A 24,500-nucleotide genomic window follows, 5' to 3' on the forward strand; every position below is an offset into this window, starting at 1 on the left:
TCTCTTCTGATTAATGCACCTCTCTCTACTATTTTAATGATTAGACAATTAATTGAAGACTTCCAGATTGATTATATAAATTAGGATTATATTCTGTACATTCTGATACAAATATCCTAAAACAACTGGCTTAAGCAAGATAGAGTTCATTTCTGTCACATGAAATAGAAGCATTGCATAATGTATTTCTGGAAATCCACAAAACTCTGCTTTACATCTCATTGGTCAGACTTTAGTCACAAGGCCATATCTAGCTGCAAGGGAGGCTGGAAATGCAGTATGTTAGCTGTGTGCCATTCAACATAAATAAAATTGAGATTCTGTTACTAAGGAAAAGAGATCAGACAGGTGGTAGAATCTACAGATAGATCAGAATCTATCAGTAGATTCTACCACACAACATTCATCTACTTTCTGCCTCTCTCTGTTTAATCTTGTATCTAATCTTGGCCCTTTCTGATTCCTTGGATGCCTTGACTATTTGGCTGTTAAAGAAGAAGATTTGGGAGGAAAGAGGACACAGGAGTTTAGAAGTCTCAAAACTCTAAAGGCTGAAGTATATTTATGAAGGCTCTTGAACTGGGAATTTTGATAAAAATATAGGTAACATTCACTGAACACTTACTGAGAGCCAAGATTTATGCCAAAGTATTTTATCTATACCACCTCACTTAATACTCAAAGCAAACCTATGAGGCAGTCATGATTACTATCCTTGTTTTACACTTGGGAAGACAGCCCTAGAGAGATTTGATAACTTGCCTAATTTCTCATGGCCAGTGATGGCAGAGGCAGAGTTTCTTTTTTAATCTCACTAACTCCAAAGATTTATTCAATTTCTATGTTTCTCACCACCTCAAAATGGGGAAGATAAGAGGATAGCAAGGTAATGGTGGGAAAGATCTATTTCAAGGTACCTGTAGATAGTTCTTTTCCCTTAAGCTTCTAAGAGAATATTGGCAGTGATGTATGTGGTGTGGACCCTGATTCTTGAGGCAGAGCTGATTGGTCCAGCGACAGACATCACCCCTTAAACTGCATCATGATGATTCCTTTCCTTGGAATATCCAGTTGGATTATGGAGGAACTGAACTGCAGGGGAACAGAATTGAAAGATTTATTGGAGCAAGTAGGGGCTTGGTTCTGAAGATGGAAACGGGAGAAGCTGCACAGTGTGGGTACAACTGTTGCTTCTGAAATGCCTTGAAGTCAGAACTAGTCTCTGGTTCTAGCTCTCGGATGTCATGACTAGGAACCTGAGTTTCATGGTCTCAAGGGTCTCTGTTGGGCTTACAATCAACTCTTTGATTTCATGTTTGTTTCAGTGTGTTTCTGTTTCTTAGAACTGTAAGCACCGCCAGTGTGGCAGATACCTACCTGCATTTAGAATAAATTTATTTCAGAGAGTAATGCAGCCAGACTGCTTGGGTTCAATTCCAGCTTCCCCACTTACTAATTATGTAACTTTGGGCACCTTACTTTCCCTCTCCATGCCTCAGTTTCTTTATAGAATGATCCATTAACTATGTATGGCACATAGTTAATATCACAGATGTGTTTATTATTCTTATTACTCTTCTGTGTTACCTTCTATGAGAAAAATAGCTTCTACTGCACAGAATAGAAAGAAATAGTAACAATAAAACAGTAACAGTAATAGCTACTATTCACTGATAGTTCGTGACCTGCCAGAGATTGTGAAATATTTTATGTAAATTAGTTCATTATCACTCCCAGCAACACCGCGAGGTAGGTAATGTTACCCCCCTTTTATTCGAATAGGGAATTGAGGCCCAGGGAAATTAAGTAAGTTTTCCAGGATCACGAATAAGGGATCAACTCACAATTCACACACCTAGGTCTGATTCTAAAATCTCTGTCCCTTGTCTGGACCACCAATCACTAGTACTTGCTCTGTGCAAAGTAGGCTGGGGAAAATGGTCCAGGGTCTCTTTAGACCCTAATGAAATATACCATATACTTCTCAAATACCTTGTATCTGTATAGTTCTTTTTTTTGGCATTATGAAATTACTTTAACATGAATTGCCTCATTTTCTGTTGTATATGCCAGAGTTCATTGGCATAAAAAGCACATAAGTCTTTTGAGTCGATAAGAAAAATTCACTCAAGGCTTCATTAATATCTACGAGTGTGATTTTTTTCTCCTCTAGCTCTGACCTATAAATGGCTTATTTTGTCAGTGTGTTGAGCACGGAACTTTCAGCCGGTGGGCTATGAATGAAGTCTGTGACTGATGGTGGCGGAGTTCAGGGAAGGGGAAAAAAGTGAATGACAGAAAAAAGAGGCAATCAGTGTTTAAACAATAGCCCGCCATCAGCAAAAGAAATTCCCCGCGGGCTTCAGAACGCTGCTTTGTGTGGGAGGGGTCAGAGAGACCACAACCGTAAGCTGTCTCATGTCTTTTGAATCCATCTTGGCAAATTAGCCACTTGATGGCTTTCAAATGAGCTTGGGCAGCTTGTAGTTGTAATGACTGACAGGCTGGGGAAATCTGGACCTCTATGGAATAATGGTCTTAGGGAAGAGAAAAGAAAATGTTCTGATTAGATGCCATTGAAGGCTTTATTTGCACTATTCACAACACTAAATTATGAAGGTACCATCCTGACTTGATCTATTAAAAGGGCTTAAACAGGTCTAGGAATGACAATACAGATTCTTATATAGCTAAGCCTAAAGCAAAGCTGATTTTCATCCAAATTGGCTGGGGACTGGGGGAGGTTAAGTTTGGTGTCAGGTTTGAGCAGACACTTGTCTGGTTCCAAAGCCCTAAGAAAATTTCTAAAGAGTCTTAACCCCAGACATCGCTTATTAGTTTCTTTCTTGCCCATTCTCATTTCATGTCCCCTTTCATAAACTGAAAACATCTTCTTTGGGGGTCAGATATTTTGGGGAAATGAACATCAAGACCTAGTTAGTTTTGTTTCTTTATAACAGGAAATGATATTAGTGTTCCACACGTTATTACAAATATGCTAATCTAATAGACAAATATTTTAAGACTAGTGAGAGAATCCCATCTAACCTCCTCTCCTGAGACATGAAAGTTTATTGTAGACCACAATGTTAGAGTGTTTATATTTCAGTTCAGGCACACTTTGTTTCATCATCTAGGCAGTAACCATGGTTGACTACATAATATTTTTGTACTTAGCTATGCAACTATTTCTTCATATAGCCTTCTTACATAGCGTCTTCATTAATAACCAGCTGAAATGGAGCTCCTGTAACAGGGATGATAGCAAAAATTTTAAATATGATTGTTTAGAAAGTAATACATACTAGTTTTCATAAACTTCTGATTAAAAACATTTCAGTGTTTCTGATATAATACTGTTGCTTTCCTATGATCATAGTGTAGCAGGTAACAAGTATATGGTAGAATGATTTTTTTGGTATTTAGAGTTCGCTTAGCATTTTTACATGCTACCTCATTAATAATTGAAGTTAGTTATTTGTTCCAATTTAGAGATGAGAAAACTGACATTGACAGGGCAGGTAATTTATCTAAAATCATTCGCTGGCAAGCAGGCAATATTCAAACCCAGGTTGTGACTCTAATGCCAAGCTGTTTTATTCTCGTGTGAGACAGCAGAACAGGTCAAGGGGAGTTATTTTGGCAGGTAGCCAGATACAAGGGGCCAGAGACTACCTCCCCATAGAGGAAGTCTTAACAAGATGCTGTTCACTCAATTCAAAATCAATTAGGAGGAACTAAGAATTTTCTTCCTAGATGAGTTCCCATTACCTGCCGTATTCATCTTCTTCCTTTTAAATCCTTTTTGTCCTTCTCGTTAAAATCACCAGAGATGTGATCTTCACTTTGTTTTTCCAGCAGAAGTTCAGGTTTTTATGGGTTAATGCCCCTGAAGTTTGCCTTGGCTCCCAGGTTCCCCAATGAAAGCTACATAGCATCGTCCAGTGGCAGGCTTACAGAGATAGATCCACCATACAATTATCGGGTAGAGCTGTAATTACCTCTGCCTTCTAAATCACAGTGTAGGATCCTTATGCTATTTCCTTTGAACGTGATTGAATTAATTGCTGTTACTATGTTATCATAAGCATGAACTAATAAACCCAACTTAGCTACCTCGTAATTCGAGAGTGCTTCCATAACAAAGAACCTGGCGCCTGAGAGTGGGATCATTGCACTGATGAAATATGCAAACTGCCTTCGCCATCAGATTGCTGTTGCTTGCCTTTAGCGGGGGATTATAGCTCCCATGAAAGTCTTAGAGGTAGTGTAGTGTCCTGAGCCGGAGGCTTGGAAACGCCTGGAACTTCCCAGAGGCTCGAAGCCCTAGCATGGTTGACCGCACAATGGAACGTCGCTCACAGTACCATTGGTGTGTGTTTAGGAAGAGAGCTTAGGACTGGGTTTCTGTGTGCACATAAATGGACTCAGGGCATTTGGGAAGGAGTAGGTATGTCTTTATGTTCCATCAGCAGGCAAGCCTGTTATACTGGTAATGCTCTGTCATGGAGAGATAGAAGAACTGGTTTGGAAAAGCTTGAACCCTTGTTCATCCCACTCACGTTCTGACCTATCACTCAGTTTTTTAGAAGAATCTGGAGCCAACATTTGCAACATTTTCTCCCTCCTTGTAAGGTATGTTTGAATTCTGGGATAACAAACAGGTATCCTTCCAATTATGCGCTGTGCCTGGATCAGTCGATGTAGCTTGGTATCAGTCTATCTGTGTATCTTTATATCTATGTACATGCCTATTTGTGAACTTCTGTATCTCCTTATATATCTTTTTGGGACATGCTGGCATGAATAGGCCCAGATTACTAACTCCAGGCTGGAGTTCATGGATAACAAGAGGAAACTTGAAGAGGACCTAATAATTTAGAGCCTGAGGCTTTCTGGCTTTCCAGAAATCCTACAACATTTTTTCCCTCCCTAACATGTTGCTTCTGTGATGTCTCTCGCATCTGTCTGCTCCAACTGCTACCATGCCAGGTCCTTTATTTATTACCCATCAGATGGACAATTGTGACAGTTTAGTAACCAAGCTCCCTGCCTCTTCCCTCTCATCCATCCTAAACCATACACCCTGTCTCCCGTTCAGACACTGCCAATGATTCCCCAAATCTTGGCTGGCAGTTTAAAGCCCTTCGTCCACATCAGCCTCTTTCTCCTTCTTTTTCCTCCCTGGTGAGGACACTTTTTTTAAGTCCCACTAGGGTGGTTGCTGTTTTTGAGATGTTATGTGGCCCTTCCTGATTCTGTACCATTTCTTATCCAAGTCCTTCCAACTAAAATATTTTTTCCCCCACCTCAGCATTTGAGCCCATCTTGAATAACATTCTGATATTGAAAAAAAAATCTTTGATTTCCCCCAAAAGAAGCACGGCACAGCATGTGGGATCTTAGTTCCCCGACCAGGGATCGAACCTGCATCCCCCTGCAGTGGAAGTGTGGAGCCTTAACCACTGGACTGCCAGGGAAGTCCTCTTTCAATTTTACAATCCTAAGTATACCTAGCTTGGATGCCCCTATATACCCCCATTGCCATTGCTTTAGTTTAGGGGATGATTTCTTTGTTTTTTTAATGAGTATTTTTTTTTAAATAAACTTATTTCTTTATTTATTTGTTTTTGGCTGCATTGGGTCTTCGTTGCTGCCCTCCGGCTTTCTGTAGTTGCTGCGAGCGGGGACTACTCTTCATTGCAGTGTGCAGGGTTGTCCTTGTGGTGGCTTCTCTTGTTGTGGAGCACGGGCTCTAGGCGCATGGGCTTCAGTAGTTGTGGCACGTGGGCTTCAGTAGTTGTGGCTCACGGGCTCTAGAGCGCAGGCTCAGTAGTTGTGGTGCACGGGCTTAGTTGCTCCGCCGTATGTGGGATCTTCCAAGACCAGGGCTCGAACCCGTGTCCCCTGCATTGGCAGGTGGATTCTTAACCACTGCACCACCAGGGAAGTCCTAGGGGATGTTCTTCTCTGCAATGTTGCAAAATGTTATTCCTTATCTTCCATCTTCCAATCATCCACACATATTGCTACCCTTGTGATATGTTCAGAACGCTAACATGATCATTTACTTATTACTCCTCTACTTAAAATCATGTCATAAGACGAGAAAATTTGGATGGATGAGTCAGGGGAAGCTATTGCATTATCCTTCATATTTTTATATAAAAACACAAATTCTTTTTATACAAGTAAATCCTTTCATTGTTCCTTGCTTCCTACAGATTGGAAAGCAGTCTGTTTACATGACATGGAAATCCCTTCATAATTGAATCGGTGACCTGTTGGAAGGTCAAGCTTCCTTGGATACCAGTTTCCAAGATGCACTCTTGACGTTTGCATTCACCATAGAGATTTGAAGGCTCTTTGGCACCTGTGTCCTGGCACAGCCTGCACTGCATCCCTGCCTGTATCCTTTGCAGGGTGGAGGGATCTCCTTAACCTCAGTGTTCAAGTGCCACCTCATCTGTGTAGTTTTATCTCCCCAGGTAAAACATGCCTCTGTTCTAGTACTTACCATGTGGCCTGTACTATTCATTGTTATTTATTTACAGACACCCAGATCCAAAAAAAAGATTTAAGGTAGATTTGTGTATTTCCCAAGCCCAGGAATCTGGTACTTTTTATTTTGTGCCCTGGATACCTGGGTCACACCAAATTATAGAATTTATTGTTATTATTTTAATATGGATTTGTGGACCAGTTAAAACAAATAAAGCCATAAAAGCTAGAGTTAGAAGAATAAGTAGTGATTATTTATATAAGCCTTTTGCAATGCAGCTGAGGGGTGTAAGGTTTTTGTAGTCTCCTTAGCATCCAACACAATTTGCTGTATTTAAATAATTTAGTTTCTTTTCTAAATACATGTTACTAACTATACATGATTGCCTTTATATAGATTTGTCTATTTTTCTTCAAAGATTTTCTCTTCCGTCTCCTCACTGAGTTGCTTCTGAGCAGAAACCTGCTGTGATCTTCATCTTTGTTTCTTCATCTTTGATTCTTTATCTCTGATCCTTTTTCATATATTAAGATATGGAGTTTATCTTTTTCCTCTGTTTTTAAGATTTTCTCTGTATCACTGGTGTTGAAGAATTTGGTTATAATGTGTCCCGGTGTTATTTTCTTCATGTTTCTAGAGATGGGATTTGTAGAACTTCCTGTATCTATTGGTTTACAGTTTTCATCAGATTTTCAATACTTTCAACCATTTTTCTTCACATAATTTTCCCCCCTCCTCCTCTCATGTGGAGACTCCAATTACATGTATTGGCTGCTTGACATTTTCTCACAGCTCAAGGATGAACTATTCTTTTTGAGTCTCTTTTCTCTCTGTGTTTCATTTTGGGTAGTTTCTATTGCTATGTCTTCAAGTTTATTAATTTTTTCTCCTATAATATTTAATCTGACACTAATCCCATCTAGTGAGTTTTCCATTTCACACATTGATGTTTTCACCTCTAGAAGTGGGATGTGGGTCTTTTTTTATATCTGCCATCATTCTACTTAACTTTTTGAACAAAGGGAATATATTTATAGTAATGATTGTAATGTCCTTGTCAGCTAATTCTAGTATCTGTGTCTGTTCTGGGTATGTTTTGATTGATACATTTTTCTCTTCATTTTAGATCATATTTTCTGTCTTCTTTGCTTGCCTGATTAGATGTCAGATGTGAAACTTACATTATTGGGCGCTGGATATATTTTATTCTCAGAAGTGTTCCTGAACTTTGTTGTGGGGTGCCGTCGAGTACTTAGAAGCAGTTTGGTCCTTCCAGGTCTTGCTGTTAAGATTTGTTAGGTGCATCGGATCAATGCTCATTCTAGGGCTAATTATTCCCCACTACTGAGTTTCCTCATTATGAAACTCTCTACCCAATGACCTGTGAATCTCGAGGCTTTCCAATCTGACTTTTGGGAACTATTCCCAACTTTTTGTGAGTACTGGGCACTCTTCCTCTAAATCCTTTTGGATGGTTCTTTTTCTAGCCTTAGTAGTTTCCTCACATGCATGAGCTGATCAGTACTAAGTTAAATACCAGAGGGGGTTTCCATGCAGAATATCTGTCATTCTCTCTCTGAGCAGCTCTCTCTTTTCTGATACTTTGTCCTTAGAACAGGGCTGCCTTGGTTTCTCCAGAGCCTCAACTCCATCTCCATGCCAAGCTCCACCTGAGTTACCCCTTCAAGTCTTGTGGGCTGGAAACCTCCCAAGACAGTAAGCTAGGCTGTTAGAAGGCTCAGTGTTTGCTTCTCATCTTTTAAGGATGACTGTCCTTCATTGTCTGACATACATGGTCTTAAAGATCATATTTTTGTGTCCTGGGCACCTACGTCATGCCAAATTATAGAGGTTATTATTTTAATACGGATTTGTGGGCCAGTCACCAGTTTCAGGTGGGAGGGAAATTTGGTCACCATTATTACCTCTTGGTTGGATTCTCTTTATTTGAAATTATATTTCCCATGTTTCTCCTCAAATGTATGGCTAGAATTAAGTCTTCTACTTACCCAATCTCCTCTCAATGTTATTATCTTTTTAACTTTTTTTTTTTCCAAGAGAATAGTTCCAACCTTGCTAGAGTAGAATGATTCTTCTGAATAATGAGTTCACTGTTCTGCAGGTTTTTCTCTTCTTCATTCCCCCAGCTATTGTCCTTTATCATTGTAGAGTTTTGACACTGATCTGCAAATGTCCTGGGCAAAATATAAACTGACATGTTTGCCTCTACTGTGTCTTGTTGTATCATAAGATGTTTTATTGCAGATAGAATGTGCAAACTGTGGGCTAAGAAGGTTCAGACCAACATTTACAAAAGTGATACACGCTTTGGGTAAAAAGAAATCATATTTCTAATATTTTGTACTATTGGATAATGTTACTACAATCCTACCTGTAATGGTGGATTCATATTTGATTCTTTCGTGTCTCTCTCCATCCCCTGATATCTGATGTTTAATTATAGCAAGTGTATTTCTATAAAATCTCTCTCAACTGTTCTTCCCTCTGTATTTACACTTCTTAGTTTAGGTTCTAATAAAATATTCATTGACTGCTCTAATAGTTTCTATTTCCAATACCTGTGCATATTGGACAAGTCATCAAATATGTGTTTATATTCTTTGCTCTAGGAAGTGTTGAGAGCTGGCTTGGGATGGACCAATAGTATTAAAGCAAAGCTTTATTGTCTGCCTCCTTCCTGTTCAAAAACCCTAATAAATTCCTCCCTCTAAGAGAATAAAATTCAAACTTCTTTTTATGACACTCACAAGATCTTATACAGCCTACATTTTTTGTTAAACTAAAAAGTGTTTTTGTTCTTCTGATACACTGAATATTCTCTTTGCTTTGCTAGACTTTGATACAGTGCTTTGCTAGACTTTCTCCTTCAAATTCTAACTCAAACTCTTCTTTACCACAAAGCCAAATTTGATCACCTCCAAATTGGGTTTTCTTTTCTCATGGACTCTCTCACTTTTTACCTTATGTTATTTTTACTTATGTTTATATATCTTATCTCCTTCACTGACTATAAGACAGTTTGAGGACAGGGTTGGCATTGGCTTATATTTCTATTTTCCGACATGCTTTGCAGTTAATCACAGGTGTCAATAAAAGCTTGGAGAATGGATGAGTAAATTAGGACAAGGAATCACTTAAATCACTTTTTATCAAAATAGTTCTAAATGAATCAAAAAAATTCAGGAATGTTTTATCTTGTGCCTACTTGTGACTATGGGAACAAACAGAACTCATGGCCCATTGTGTTGAGCAGGGGAGAATAGAGTCTTGTGAGATTGTTTTTGATGGTTTCCTTTTGGATCAACACAGAGTACTAAATTAGCAATTCAACACCAAGCTTCAATTGATAAAATACCAAGATGACTGGTATAGAGGTATTATAGTCCAGTTTAGTGTCCTTCATTACCAAATCCTTTGAGATCTACCATTATGGAAGCTGAGCTAAGACCAAGGTGAGTTGATAACAAATGGAGGTGCTTGCTTGGTACATTGAAATGCAGAGTAGATTCATATTTCTTTTAAGTAAAGGTTATTAATGGGGACCTTGAGGTCATGGAAGTGGAAAATAGAAAACTTAGAAAAAACAAACTCCTAGCTCTGCCTCTCTAGCTGGATAACTAGATAAGCTAGATAACTAGAGCCTTAACTTAACCTAAGCCTCAATTTTCTCATCTGTAAAATGGGAATAATAATACTCCAGAGTGTTTTTGTAGGAGTAAATTAGTTATTTTGAATTAAATTCTTAGCACAGTACTTTTTGTTATGCTAGTAAGCATTATATAAGTTCTATTATTATTATTATATCATGACTTACAAAATATTTACATTTTCCTTTTATCCGAGTTTGATTTGGGGCTTTATTTGTGTGTTGGAAGTGCTCAAACTGTATTTGTTGACAAAATAAGTGAGGCTAGGCCCTCCCTCGTGTCTTGTCATGGAGGGGCTTATACTGGAAAGCATCCCATGACAGTGAGGACATTAAACACTTAAATGAGAGAGAGATTCAGGAGGACTTTTGTCACTGAGACCTTTAGGATTAGCATAGGAACTCACTTGCGTCATCTTAGATAGAATCCTGTTAGAAGGCCAAGAGAAGATGAGAGGGCAGGCGAAGTCATATCTAGTTCATGATTTTAAAATTGCAAATATCAGTCATTCCACCATGTAGACAATGCTGCCTCCTGGCATATTCCTCATACCCAAGTTATCTGCTTCGGAGAATATCGATTAAATCCCTTTGGGGGCATGACACTTGCTAGATTACTACAACTTAACATTCCAAACAGCACAGCAGGCTCCAACTTGCCATCAATATTAAAACATAAGACAAAAACTGGCAAAAATAATGTGTAAAAAAATATAGATGGTTGCTTAAAGTGCTGAGAAGGCACCTTATTTCCAGATACACTCCTCTTCTTGTTGCCATAATGTCTAGAACTTCATAGTTATACATCCATTCTTTTGGGACAACATATTTGACCAGACTTATCTTTCCCCTTTCAATTTGCTATTATTAAAAAGAGGGGGGGCTTCCCTGATGGCGCAGTGGTTGAGAGTCCACCTGCCGATGCAGGGGACACGGGTACGTGCCCCGGTCCGGGAGGATTCCACATGCCGCAGAGCGGCTGGGCCCGTGAGCCATGGCCACTGGGCCCGTGAGCCATGGCCGCTGGGCCTGCGCGTCCGGACCCTGTGCTCCGCAACGGGAGAGGTCAAGGCAGTGGGAGGTCCGAGTACTGCAAAAAGAAAAAAAAAAAAAAAAATGAGGGAAACCTTAAATCCTAGAACTGTTAAGACCTTAGGTGCATTTTCCTAGCAGGGAGACAGGATAACATGGCATGGGGAAAACGTTACTTTTACATGAAATTGGGAGGAGTGGGAGACTATTTGGGTGGAAGACACAGGACTCGTTAGGAGGGGAGGCCACAGTGACTCAGTGTGCCTTGGATGGCAGAGGTTGGAGGCAGGTCAAAATAGACACAAGAGGACTGAGAAGGTATTGAAGTAAAACATCTTTGGTTTCTCACTATTGCTGAAAGCCACGTCTCATGACTCTCATAATTCAGATAAAGGTGTTGGATTAGATACAGTGTTTCTCAGCCCACCTTATACTCAGACCCTACACCTCCAACCATCTTGAGTGAAAGAATGGAGGAGAGGTTTGGGTGTACATATGGGTGGGATAAAGACCTGGACCATTGCTACTGTCAAGGTAGAGAGAACACATGACTCTATTTTTGTAGAGGTTTCGTCTTCTATGCCTGTGCTCGGGGGCTGGAACCCTGGGCTGCAATCCCTTCCAGCTAGAACATGCATGGATTCTGTAAACTCAGCACAACATTCTGCCTTGGAGATGTGCTATGTTCGTCAGTTTGATTTAAATGTATGATCTAAGTATTTCCAGCCATTTACAACCACTGTCCAGGTATACGGGTATGTGATGTGAGAAATGGAGCCAATTACCAGCACAACATGGGAAAAACAAACCCAAACAGAATTCAGCACGTCTTCCTCACTTATCTCTTGATTTCAAGTACCCGTGGTTTTAGGGTCTGAATTATCTACACGAATTGCCTCAGCATTTCCCTTCAATTTCTATATGGAGATAAATCAAATTATGGCCAACATTACCATTGCCCCCAATCTCTTTTAAGCTTCAAGATAATAAACATCTCCTAACAACTTAAAAAAATTGAGATGCCCTTTTCACTTTGACCATACAGATGGGAAAGTTGTAAGTAATGGATGCTAGACCCTCTTCAGAAATAAAATGTGATGAAGAGTTCAGTCTTCTGATTAAATTCTCCCAATAAAATCTCACCTAGCCTATCCTTCCCTCAGGGATAAAGGGTTGTGCATACAATGGACATTATTTTTCTTTTGAACGTACTTGTATCTTGTCAAGATGTCATCAGTACAAGTACTTTGATGTTTTTAGTGCAACGATTGAGAAGCAGGTTGAATTTTTCAGTCCTCCCAGCCAATATAAGTCAGTCTGAGATACTTAATTTCTACTTGAGATCCTTCGTTTCTATTATAAACAGATCCCGCAGTGGGAGATAAATTTCATGGTAACAGTTTGGACTTTTTTATGAACCACCTGCAAGTTTTCTGCAAACAACATGTTTTATGGAAGCTCAAGGCAGTGTTCACCCATCAAGCCCTGACAGTAAGAGGAGGATGGATGGGGCCTTATCTCGGGCACACATGTAACCTTCCTTGTCCCCTGGCCTGACCTTCCTCTGCACTCATTTATGAAAATGATTCATCTTTAAAAAGCTTCCTCGCTCTGCCTGCGGGCTGTAGATCTTTATGCACTGGGCTTGTGTAAGCTGAGGTTATAAACTTCGGTGTGTAAGCCATTTGGAGGGGCTTCATTTCGAATATTGGAAGAAGGAAAGTGCACAATACATGGGTTTCCTTAAAGGAAAAAGTCCTGGACTCTCTTCTACAGAAAGATGCTCCCAAGGGATTCCATTGAAAGAGATTTGTTGGGATTTGACTTTTATTTATGTTGCTAACGTGCTGCCACATTTAGCACATTAACTGTTTGCCATGCCAGAGCATGGCAGACGGTGCCAGTGACATGAACATGCCACGCTCCACGTGGAGAAAGAGACCCTGCACTTTGCATTTCGTGTTTGTAAAGGGCACTGCAGCGGGAGTTATTTGTGTCAGGACTAGTGAGAACTGCTAGCATCCCTTAGAATATTCCTTTGAACCGAAAAGCCTTAGAAGGTGAGAGTAGGAACTATAACTGAGGGAATCACGAGCTGAACAGAAGTGGAAATAGGAAGAGAGAACACAGTGTGAATTGATTCACCCATTCAGGCTGAATTGATGGGTTGGAAGAGCCAGGGTTATTTCTACAGTTCTTAAGAATTGCGTCACATGTCGGAAATAGGGCAAGACACACAAGGAAATAAACATGCATGAGAGTTTTGAGTTAAGAGAGAGGGAGAAGATAGAAAATGTTGATACAATGTTTTTATTTTTTAAAATTTTTATCTTTGAATTATTTGTTTATTTTTCTTTATCTTTTTCTTCTTTTTATTGAACGACAGATTCTTTCAATTCTATAGTGCTTTACAATTTTCAAAAGGTTCACACACATGATTTCATATAATCCCATAATAACCCTTTTACCCCTCTCTCCCTAGCTTGCCCCTCCCCACTGTTAACCACTAGTTTGTTCTCCATTTCTATGAGTCTGCCTCTTTTTTGCTTTATTCACTAGTTTGTTGTACTTTTAAGATTCCACATGTAAGTGATATCATACAGTATTGATCTTTCTCTGTCTGTCTTATTTTACTTAGCATAATGCCCTCCAAGTCCATCCATGTTGCTGCAGGTGGCAAAATTTCATTCTCTGTTATGGCTGAGTGGTATTCCATTGTGTATATATATATATATATATATATATACCACTTCTTCTTTATCTAGATATAATGTTTTTTAAAATTCAAAACCTGGCTGCATCAATCTTGAGCTGCAGACCTTACTGGTAAAGACCTTGGCTTTCTGTAAGAAAATTTAGGGATAGGGAGGGAGGGAGGGAGGGATGGAGACGCAAGAGAAAGGGGATATGGGGATATATGTATATGTATAGCTGATTCACTTTGTTATACAGGAGAAGCTAACACACCATTGTAAAGCAATTATACTCCAATGAAGATGTTGAAAAAAGAAAATTGAATCTATACAATTCTTAACCATCACTTAGTCTAGACTTAATCTGTACCTAACCCTTATAACCATCATATTCTTTCAGATGTGATTCCTTAATATAAAGAGATTCTTTACTTATCCAAAATAAATTCTCCGTAGAATAATTCTTTGTACGAAATATACTTTGAAACATACATCTGTTCCATAGGGTTAGATGGTCGGTCATCAGTAATGTGTTTTGGTTTATTTACTTCTAAGGTATCTACTTTCACACCTTTGTTCTTGGATTTGAAATTCTCGGCTTTGAAATGTCCGATCAGCCAAGCTGCCGCTTCACCATTGTTTTTATAACACTTGCACAGGGCCTTTCTTCTTTCACTCGAAGCTCCATGCTTCAGTACAAAGATGCAGAGCTGTGTAATCACTGTGCAAGGAGCCAGTTGACATGGAGTGATAGCAAAACCTGCCCAGGTACTGGCTTGAAAATGCTTTTGTCTTCAGTCCAGTCTGAGCATTAACCATGGCACTCCAGAACTCATCCGGTGCTTTGCATCTTCAAAGTTCTTTGCATGCATTGACTAATTCATCCTTATGACACTCTTGCCAGGTAAAAGTTACAATCATGGTGAATTAGAAGATTAGGAAATCTCAAAGTCCTTGCAGTACTAGACCCTCAGGCCCCTCAATAATGCCTCCAAACAGGAATCTCTTCAGCGGTAACCTCCATTGTGTTCCTCTCCCAAAGCAGATGCTGCCTTAGTTGATTCCAAATTTAAACCTCAAAACAAACAAACAAACAAACAAAACATGTATTTTGGAAAGACCAAACACTGAATACCTGTAAAATACCTATCTACCTCACTGAGCTGCAAGCAGTGTTATAGTTTTCCTTTAATTAAAAAAACAATTAAGGTGTAATTTACATACAGTGTAATTCACCGTTTTTAGTGCACCCATCTGTGCGAGTTTCCACAAATGCAGACAGTTGAATAACCACCATCACCATCAAGACATAAAACAAGTCAATCACACCTACCAATTCCCTGCCACCCCTCCTCCTGTACTCAGCCATAGGCAATGCTGTCCCTAGAGTTTTGTCTTGGCAAGAATGTCAAATAGAATCATATAACATACAGCCTTTTAACTCTGGCTCTTTTCACTTAGGGTAATGCTTTTGTATGCATCCGTGTTGTGTGTGTGTTAGTATATTAATATACTCATTTTTGTTGCTGAGTAGTGTTCCAGGGTAGGGATGTACCACAGTTAGTCTATCCCTTCTGTGTCTGAGGGACATTTAGATTGTTTTTAGTTTTTGGTGAGTGCAAATAAAGCCACTATAAACGTCTGCGTACAGCTCTTTGTGTGAACGTAAGTTTTCATTTATCTTGGCTGGGGTGACACTTAAAAAAAATTTTTTTAGGTGAGAAAATAAGGATGGATATGTCACTTCAAACAGTAATGAGAAATTATTATTGACTCCTAATACTTAAACTTTTTGAATAAGAATGTCTTTAGACCTTAACTCACAAGTCCACCAGATCAAAAAACACTGTGTCTTGGGGCTTCCCTGGTGGCGCAGTGGTTGAGAGTCCGCCTGCCGATGCAGAGGACACGGATTCGTGCTCCGGTCTGGGAAGATCCCACATGCTGCGGAGCGGCTGGGCCCGTGAGCCATGGCCACTGAGCCTGCATGTCCGGAGCCTGTGTTCCGCAACGGGAGAGGCCACAACAGTGAGAGGCCCGCATACCACAAACAAAACAAAACAAAACAAAACACTGTGTCTTGATGAATGGATAAAGGAGATGTGGTACATATATATACAATGGAATACTACTCAGCCATAAAGAAGAATGAAATAATGCCATTTGCAGCAACGTGGATGGAACTAGATATTATCATACTAAGTGAAGTAAGTCAGAAAGAGAATGACAAATACTGTATGATGTCACTTATATGCGGAATCTTAAATGTGACACAAATGAACTTATCTACAAAATAGACTCACAGACAGAGAACAGACTTGTGGTTGCCAAGGGGGCAGGGGGTGGGGGAGGGATGGAGTGGGATTTTGGGGTTAGCAGATGCAAACTATTACATATAGAATGGATAAACAACAAGGTCCTATCATATAGCACAGGGAACTATATTCAATATCCTAAGATAAACCTTGTAATGGAAAAGAATATTTAAGAAATAATGTATATATAGGTATAGCTGAATCACTCTGCTGTACAACAGACATTAACACAGCACTGTAAATCAGCTATATTTCAATTAAAAAAAGTGTCTTCAGACTGCATCCAAATACTTGATAATCACTTTTTCAGTCATTTAACAAATATTTTGAGTGACTACTGTGTGCCAGCCATACTTTAGGTACTATTTTTGATAATGAAGTAAGAGAGAAGGATGTTTCTGAACAAAAAAGATTCACATTTGCTGCCTTTATACACCAGCATTCTCTATTCCTATTATTCTTTCTTAAAGTGTGTGTGTATGTGAGAGATAGAAAGAGAGAGAGAGAGAGAGAGAGAGAGAGAGAGAGAAGACTTTCTCACAGATCCCCTGTATCTTCCAGCAGGGAATGGTGAATTGCATTTCTACTCTCTGTTAATTCCTTTGAAGATTTCAGAAAGCCTTGTTTACAGCAAGCACTAAGCTCTCTTATTATGCCCCCAAATTGGGTAGTGGCTTGTGAACCTATAGCCGAATGGTGTTTCAGTAAGGTAAGTGAGGAGGGGGGCTGCTTATTGGTTTGAGGGGAGAGAACCTTGGAAGGATCCTAAGAGCAAATTTTATCCCCACTGCCTTGTATATAAATGTGTGAGATGCTATTAGATATTGGTTGCTTTGCATCAAGCATGCTTATAAATAATTTAAAAACTAAAACATCACATTGTACTGGAAAAGAGCATGCATACTCCAGCATTCTCCTATTCTTGTTTAGGGGCATGAAAGCAAATCTAAGGAAGTAGCTATATGGAGAGGAGAAAAGGGAACAATTGTATTGGAAGCTTAGAGGCTGCTGTGTGCTGAGGTAAGCCATGCTTACTTCACATTTTTGCCTAAGATCGATTTCCTGGGGTAAAAGGAGACAGAATTCTGTGTCCAGTGATCTTGCTTTTCAGTCTTAGAGTGCTTAGTTTTACAACCAAATCAAGAAATTAGCTGGACCAGTAGGTCTTCAATTCATTGAGTAATTTTGTGGCTGTAGAAAAAAATTTTTAGATATTTAATCAATAGAGTTGTCCCATATGTACTAACTGGTTTGGGAAACAGGAAAAGCTCTTACCTAACTAACCATGAAACGAAGTGTAGCGAAGACATTTGAAATGACAGGGTCCTACCCTACCAAGGAATCTGGGCATTTGTCTCCTAATGGAAAACTCAGAACTGGCTGCAAACATTTCCAAATGAGACACTTGATTGTTAAAATGATCTGGGCTATAATTATTTGATATCCTATCAGCACACTTTAAAAATTACAAAGAGCCTATTTCTTTCCCCCAAAGGGCCAGGACCCTTCTTGTTAGTCAAGACCACTTGGGCTAACATTTGGCTCCAGTGATAGGGAAACCTCAGGAGGACAAGCAAGGCATTTTCTGGGAACCTTCACTCCTTTACCTGATGAATTGTCATGCCCTTCTGAGAAAGTAACCCATCAGTCCTCTGAAACAGAGAATCAGATAACCAAGTTATGCTAAGCTGATTTGCCAGCTGATAAGTGATGAACTTCACCGAGGCTACCTGCCCACAATTCTTTTGAGAACAAAACGGCCAGAGCCTGAGATAATGAGGATGTACATCAGAGTCACGCTTTTCCTTGGCCTGCGCGGCGATAACGGTGACTTCCGGGTCTTCATCAGCATCCTATGTGTACATTTCATCTGACACAGCAAATGCTGCTATAACAGAAATGACTAGAGAACTGTGCAATGCCAGAAATGCAGTCAATTTTCAATCAGTACTAGAGAATGTGGCTCACGACGGTGATCATGACTCTTCTCAGTGGTTTAAGCAACACGCTTCACTAGACCTGTTGCCTTAATTACCGTGCCAAAGAGGCATTCCACTAAAATATGACACAAATGAACTTATCTATGAAACAGAAAGAGACTCATAGACAGAAAACAGACTTGTGGTTGCCAAGGGGGAGGGCAAGTGGGGGAGGGATGGATTGGGAGTTTGGGGTTAGCACATGCAAACTGTTTTTTTTTTTAAACATTTTTATTGGAGTATAATTGCTTTACAATGGTGTGTTAGTTTCTGCTTTATAACAAAGTGAGTCACCTATACATAGACATATATCTCCATATCGCCTCCCTGTTGCGTCTCCCTCCCACTCTCCCTATCCCACTCCGCTAGGTGGTCAAAAAGTACCGAGCTGATCTCCCTGTGCTATGCGGCTGCTTCCCACTAGCAATCTATTTTACATTTGCTAGTATATATAAGTACATGCCACTCTCTCACTTCGTCCCAGGTTACCCTTCCCCCTCCCCGTGTCCTCAAGTCCATCTCTACGTCTGCTTCTTTATTCCTGTCCTGCCCCTAGGTTCTTCATAACCATATTGTTTTCAGATTCCATGTATATGTGTTAACATACGGTATTTGTTTTTCTCTTTCTGACTTACTTCACTCTGTATGACAGTCTATAGGTCCATCCACCTCACTACAAATAACTCAATTTTGTTTCTTTTTATGGCTGAGTAATATTCCATTGTATACATGTGCCACATCTTCTTTATCCATTCATCTGTCAATGGACACTTAGGTTGCTTCCATGTCCTGGCTATTGTAAATAGAGCTGCAGTGAACATTGTGGTACATGATTCTTTTTGAATTATGGTTTTCTCAGGGTATATGCCCAGTAGTGGGATTGCTAGGTTGTATGGTAGTTCTATTATTAGTTTTTTTAAGGAAACTCCATTCTGTTCTCCATAGTGGCTGTATCAATTTACATTCCCACCAACCGTGCAAGACGGTTCCCTTTTCGCCACACCCTTTCCAGCATTTATCGTTTGTACATTTTTTTATGATGGCCAGTGTTACCAGTGTGAGGTGATACCTCATTGTAGTTTTGATTTGCATTTCTCTAATGATTAGTGAAGTTGAACATCCTTTCATGTGTTTGTTGGTGATCTGTATATCTTCTTTGGAGAAATGTCTATTTAGGTCTTCTGCCCATTTTTTTGATTGGGTTTTTTGGTTTTTTGATATTGAGCTGCATGAGCTGCTTGTAAATTTTGGAGATAAATCCTTTGTCTGTTGCTTCATTTGCAAATATTTTCTCCCATTTTGAGGGTTGTCTTTTCGTCTTGTTTATGGTTTCCTTTCCTGTGCAAAAGCTTTTAAGTTTCATTAGGTCCCATTTGTTTATTTTTGTTTTTATTTCCATTTCTCTAGGAGGTGGGTCATAAAAGCTCTTGCTGTGATGTATGTCATAGAGTGTTCTGCCTATGTTTTCCTCTAAGAGTTTTATAGTGTCTGGCCTTACATTTAAGTCTTTAAATGTATTTAAAGTTTATTTTGAGTTTATTTTTGTGTATGGTGTTAGGGAGTGTTCTAATTTCATTCTTTTACATGTAGCTGTCCAGTTTTCTGGAAAAGAGGCTGTCTTTTCTCCATTGTATATTCTTGCCTCCTTTATCAAAAATAAGGTGACCATATCTGCGTGGGTTTATCTCTGGGCTTTCTATCCTGTTCCATTGATCTATATTTCTATTTTTGTGCCAGTACCATACTGTCTTGATTACTGTAGCTTTGCAGTATAGTCTGAAGTCAGGGAGCCTGATTCCTCCAGCTCCATTTTTCTTTCTCAAGATTGCTTTGGCTATTCGGGGACTTTTGTGTTTCCACACAAATTGTGCAATTTTTTGTTCTAGTTCTGTGAAAAATGCCATTGGTAGTTTGATAGGGATTGCATTGAATCTGTAGATTGCTTTGTGTAGTATAGTCATTTTCACAATGTTGATACTTCCAATCCAAGAACATGGTATATCATTCCATCTGTTTGTATCATCTTTAATTTCTTTCATCAGTGTCTTATAGCTTTCTGCATACAGGTCTTTTGTCTCCTTAGGTAGGTTTATTCCTAGCTATTTTATTCTTTTTGTTGCAGTGGTAAATGGGAGTGTTTCCTTAATTTCTCTTTCAGATTTTTTATCATTAGTTTATAGGAATGCAAGAGATTTCTGTGCATTAATTTTGTATCCTGCTACTTATCAAATTCATTGATTAGCTCTAGTAGTTTTCTGGTAGAGTCTTTAGGATTCTCTATGTATAGTATCATGTCATCTGCAAACAGCGACAGCTTTACTTCTTCTTTTCTGATTTGGATTCCTTTTATTTCTTTTTCTCCTCTGATTGCTGTGGCTAAAACTTCCAAAAATAAGTTGAATAATAGCAGTGAGAGTGGGCAACCTTTTCTTGTTTCTGATCTTAGTGGAAATGGTTTCAGTTTTTCACCATTGAGAATGATGTTGGCTGTGGGTTTGTCATATTTGGCCTTTATTACATTGAGGTAAGTTCCCACTATGTCTACTTTCTGGAGGGTTTTTATCATAAATGGGTGTTGAATTTTGTTGAAAGCTTTTTCTGCATCTATTGAGAGGATCATATGGTTTTTCTCCTTCAATTTGTTAATATGATTTATCACGTTGATTGATTTGCATATATTGAGGAATCCTTGCATTCCTGGGATAAATGCCACTTGATCATGCTGTATGATCCTTTTAATGTGCTGTTGGATTCTGTTTGTTAGTATTTTGTTGAGCATTTTTGCATCTATGTTCATCAGTGATATTGACCTGTAGTTTTCTTTCTTTGTGACATGTTTGTCTGGTTTTGGTATAAGGGTGATAGTGATCCTATAGAATGAGTTTGGGAGTGTTCCTCCCTCTGCTATATTTTGGAAGAGTTTGAGAAGGATAGGTGTTAGCTCTTCTCTAAATGTTTGATAGAATTCACCTGTGAAGCCGTCTTGTCGTGGGCTTTTGTTTGTTGGAAGATTTTTAATCACAGTCTCAATTTCAGTGCTTGTGATTGGTCTGTTTATATTTTCTATTTCTTCCTGATTCAGTCTCGGAAGGTTGTGCTTTTCTAAGAAATTGTCCATTTCTTCCAGGCTGTCCATTTTATTGGCATAGAGTTGCTTGTCGTAATCTCTCATGATCCTTTGTATTTCTGCAGTGTCAGTTGTTACTTCTTTTTCTTTTCTATCGATTTGAGTCTTCTCCCACTTTTTCTTGAGGAGTCTGGCTAATGGTTGATCAGTTTTGTTTATCTTCTCAAAGAACCAGCTTTTAGTTTTATTGATCTTTGCTATTGTTTCCTTCATTTCATTTTCATTTATTTCTGATCTGATCTTTATGATTTCTTTCCTTCTGCTAACTTTGGGGGGTGTTTTGTTCTTCTTTCTCTAAGTGTTTTAGGTGTAAGGTTAGGTTGTTTATTTGAGATGTTTCTTGTTTCTTGAGGTAGGATTGTGTTGCTATAAACTTCCCTCTTAGAACTGCTTTTGCTGCATCCCATAGGCTTTGGGTCATTGTGTTTTCATTGTCATTTGTTTTTAGGTATTTTTTGATTTCCTCTTTGATTTCTTCAGTGATTTCTTGGTTATTAAGTAGTGTATTGTTTAGCCTCCATGTGTTTGTATTTTTTACAGATTTTTTCCTGTAATTGGTATCTAGTCTCATAGTGTTGTGGTCAGAAAAGATACTTGATGCGATTTCAATTTTCTTAAATTTCCCTAGGCTGATTTGTGACCCAGATATGATCTATCCCCTGGAGAATGTTCCATGAGCACTTGAGAAGAAAGTGTAATCTGTTGTTTTGGGGAATGTCTTATAAATATCAATTAAGTCCATCTTCTTTAGTGTATCTTTTAAAGTTTGTGTTTCCTTATTTATTTTCATTTTGGATGATCTGTCCATTGGTGAAAGTGGGGTGTTAAAGTCCCCTACTACGATCATGTTACTGTCGATTTCCCCTTTTATGGCTGTTAGCATTTGCCTTATGTATTGAGGTGCTCCTATGTTGGATGCATAAATATTTACAATTGTTATATCTTCTTCTTGAATTGATCCCTTGATCATTATGTAGTGTCCTTCTTTGTCTCTTGTAATAGTCTTTATTTTAAAGTATATTTTGTCTGATATGAGAATTGCTACTCCAGCTTTCTTTTGATTTCCATCTGCATGGAATATCTTTTTCGATCCCCTCACTTTCAGTCTGTATGTGTCCCTAGGTGTGAAGTGGGTCTCTTGTAGACAGCATATATATGGGTCTTGTTTTTGTATCCATTCAGTGAGCCTGTGTCTTTTAGTTGGAGCATTTAAGCCATTTATATTTAAGGTAATTATTGATATATATGTTCCTATTACCGTTTTCTTAATTGTTTTGGGTTTGTCATTGTAGGTCTTTTCCTTCTCTTGTGTTTCCTGCCTAGAGAAGTTTCTTTAGCATTTGTTGTAAAGCTGGTTTGGTGGTGCTGAATTCTCTTAGCTTTTGCTTGTCTGTAAAGGTTTTAATTTCTCCATCGAATCTGAATGAGATCCTTGCTGGGTAAAGTAATCTTGGTTGTAGGTTTTTCCCTTTCATCGCTTTAAATATGTCCTACCACTGCCTTCTGGCTTGCAGAGTTTCTGCTGAAAGATCAGCTATTAACCTTATGGGGATTCCCTTGTATGTAATTTTCCCCCTGCTGCTTTTAATATTTTTTTCTTTGTATTTAATTTTTGATAGTTTGATTAATATGTGTCTTGGAGTGTTTCTCCTTGGATTTATCCTGTATGGGACTCTCTGCTTCCTGGACTTGATTAACTATTTCCTTCCCCATATTAGGGAAGTTTCCAATTATAATCTCTTCAAGTATTTTCTCAGTCCCTTTATTTTTCTCTTCTTCAGGGACCCCTATAATTCGAATGTTGGTGCATTTAATGTTGTCCCAGAGGTCTCTGAGACTGTCCTCAATTCTTTTCTTTCTTTTTTCTGCTCTGCAGTAGTTATTTCCACTATTTTATCTTCCAGGTCCCTTATCCGTTCTTCTGCCTCAGTTATTCTGCTACTGAGTCCTTCTAGAGAAGTTTTAATTTCATTTATTGTGTTGTTCATCGCTGTTTGTTTGCTCTTTAGTTCTTCTAGGTCCTTGTTAAACGTTTCTTTTATTTTCTCCATTCTATTTCCAAGATTTTGGATCATCTTTACTATCATTATTCTGAATTCTGTTTTCAGGTAGACTGCCTATTTCCTCTTCATTTGTTTGGTCTGGTGGGTTTTTACCTTGCTCCTTCATCTGCTGTATGTTTCTCTGTCTTCTCATTTTGCTTATCTTACTGTCTTTGGGGTCTCCTTTTCGCAGGCTGCAGGTTTGTAGTTCCCATTGTTTTTGGTGTCTTCCCCCAGTGGCTAAGGTTGATTCAGTGGGTGTGTAGGCTTCCTGGTGGAGGGGACTAGTGCCTCTGTTCTGGTGGATGAGGCTGGATCTTGTCTTTCTGGTGGGCAGGTCCACGTCTGGTGGTTGTTTTGGGGTGTCTGTGGCCTTATTATGATTTTAGGCAGCCTCTCTGCTAATGGGTGGGGTTGTGTTCCTGTCTGCTAGTTGTTTGGCATAGGGTGTCCAGCACTGTAGCTTGCTGGTCGTTGAGTGGAGTTGGGTCTTACTTAGCATTGAGATGGAGATCTCTGGGAAAGCTTACATCGTGTGATATTATGTGGAGCTGGGAGGTCTCTGGTGGACCAATGTCCTGAGCTCAGCTCTCCAACCACATGGGCTCAGGTCTGACACCCTGCCAGAGCACTAAGACCCTGTCAGCCACACGGCTCAGAAGAAAAGGGAGGAAAAAAAGAAAGAAAGAAAAAAATAAAATAAAGTTATTAAAATAAAAATAAAACTAATTATTAAAAATAAAAAAGTAATAAAAAAAGAAAGAAGAGAGCAACCAAACCACAAAACAAATCCACCAATGATAACAAGCGCTAAAAACTATACTAAAAAGAAAGAAACAACAACAACAACAAAACGACAGACAGAACCCTAGGAGAAATGGTAAAAAAAAAGCTATACAGACAAAATCACACAAAGAAGCACACACATACACACTCACAAAAAGAGAAAAAGGGAAGAATATATATATATATTGTTTCTCCCAAAGTCCACCTCCTCAATTTGGGATGATTCGTTGTCTATTCAAGTATTCCACAGATGCAGGGTACATCAAGTTGATTGTGGAGATTTAATCCGCTGCTTCTGAGGCTGCTGGGAGAGATTTCCCTTTCTCTTCTTTGTTCGCACAGCTCCTGGGGTTCACC

At 39.1% G+C, this 24,500-nt stretch overlaps 1 long non-coding RNA gene across 2 annotated transcripts in view; it reads right to left on the reverse strand.

Moving 5' to 3' along the window:
• Window positions 1–24,500, reverse strand: part of LOC113628264 (uncharacterized) — a 71,842-nt gene that overhangs the window by 21,037 nt on the left and 26,305 nt on the right. The window contains exon 4 of one of the 2 annotated variants that reach the window (XR_003435956.1): window positions 14,301–14,969. The exons of the other annotated variant lie outside the window; for it this stretch is intronic. This is a non-coding gene — a long non-coding RNA (uncharacterized LOC113628264). Of the gene's footprint in view, window positions 1–14,300; window positions 14,970–24,500 lie in introns of those variants that run through there. 2 annotated transcript variants of the gene reach the window in all.

This window comes from Aethalodelphis obliquidens, unplaced genomic scaffold (assembly GCF_003676395.1).
Source record: "Aethalodelphis obliquidens isolate GAN/ISIS:26980383/991018 unplaced genomic scaffold, ASM367639v1 scaffold23, whole genome shotgun sequence".
Classification (NCBI taxonomy): domain Eukaryota; kingdom Metazoa; phylum Chordata; class Mammalia; order Artiodactyla; family Delphinidae; genus Aethalodelphis; species Aethalodelphis obliquidens.